The sequence below is a fragment of the Solanum dulcamara genome, chromosome 6 (genome assembly GCF_947179165.1).
Source record: "Solanum dulcamara chromosome 6, daSolDulc1.2, whole genome shotgun sequence".
NCBI lineage: Eukaryota > Viridiplantae > Streptophyta > Magnoliopsida > Solanales > Solanaceae > Solanum > Solanum dulcamara.
Window position 1 is genome coordinate 37999398 of NC_077242.1, and position 1505 is coordinate 38000902.

The window sequence follows — 1505 nt, forward strand, 5'->3', positions numbered from 1 at the left end:
TTATATACAATATAAGACTAAGTGGAGGAGTACATAATGAAAAGGAGTTATGATATTTTAGAGACGTTATAGAGGAATACGAAGAGAAGTTAAAACAAATGGCCAAAAAGGACACAGTCATGGTTGAATTAAAGATCTACCCTGACACCGGTTGTAAGGGAGAAGAAGAGCAAGACAAAACATGAAGACTAGCGAGAAGATGCTAAGGTAAATCTTGGGCTAAAATGAGTGCCTTCACACATTATTGCAAGGAGGGAAATAGAACGTGACACGAGGACTTCTCGAGGGTGTCACCCATCCTAGTACTACTCTCGCCCAAGCATATTTAACTTCGGAATTCTGGTGTGATCCGGTGCATTAGTGTTGCTATAATCACATGAGATGGGAGAATCTGAACTAGCAGCGAAGCAACGACACAAGATTATGTACCTAGAGTATTATAAGTTACAATAAGGGAATTGTAAAAAAGCTTAAGCAAAACAAGAAGGATTAGCCGATTACTAATAGATGGCACACTTGTATGCCACAGTTCTTCAACATAATACTAGTTAATGATAAGGAAAACCATAGAACAGCTATACAGGTCATTGTGTGAGGGGACTTCAGCACAACTAGGTAGCCAACTCTGATGGACAAAAAGCAAAACCCAAAAGGTGAGGGTACCAGTTGATGTCATCTAAAGAAGGCAAGAAGTAATATACAAGGTCGAAGATTCCACAATACGACCTTGGCTACAAGACTCACTTTCCACTCCCTGGACAGATAATTCTATATGGAATGTTATCCATAGATTAATAATATCAGCCCATGTTCCTTCAATCAAGGACTACTTGTCCGGTCGAGATTGTGTAAAATTATAGGTCAAAAGGGTGGTGAGACTTTACGGAGTTCCCATAGCTATTATCTCATACAAAGGAGCCTGAGTTACAGATAACTATTGAAGATCAGTCTAAGAAGAGATTGGGAACACAGATAGGTCTTCGTACACTATTGTACCCTCAGACCAAAAGATAGACTAAGCTTACTAGCTAAACGCTAGAAGAGGTATTGCGAGCCTATACGGTTGAATCCAAAGGTAGCTTGGATAATTTCCTACTACCTGTCAAGAGTATTTACTATATCAACTATCATTCTAGTCTCCAGATGGCCCCGCAAGAGACTTGGTATGGCAAAAAGAGTAGGTCATCAATTGGTGGGTTGATGTTGGTAAAACGTGACTAATGGGCCCAGGCGTGGTTCAATAAGCCATCGAGAAGGTAAAGCTTATTCAGGAGAGAGTTTTAGTAGCTCAGAGTCAACAGAAGTCATGTAGGTAATCGACGTCAACTTCTAGAGTTTCAAGTTAATGAGTAGGCATTTCCAAAGGTACCTTCCTATCACGACCCAACTCCATAGGCCGCGATTGGGGTCTGACTTGGACCCCCGTATACCTACCTATCAGTTGTAGTCATATTGAACCATGAACAAGGTGATACAACCTCAATAGTTTAAAACTTTTTCATGTA

General features: G+C 40.4%; 1 pseudogene; it reads right to left on the minus strand.

The window, feature by feature from the left end:
* Nucleotides 1-260: 260 nt before the first annotated feature.
* LOC129893615 (5S ribosomal RNA) lies at nt 261-380 on the minus strand (annotated as a pseudogene).
* Nucleotides 381-1505: the final 1125 nt, after the last annotated feature.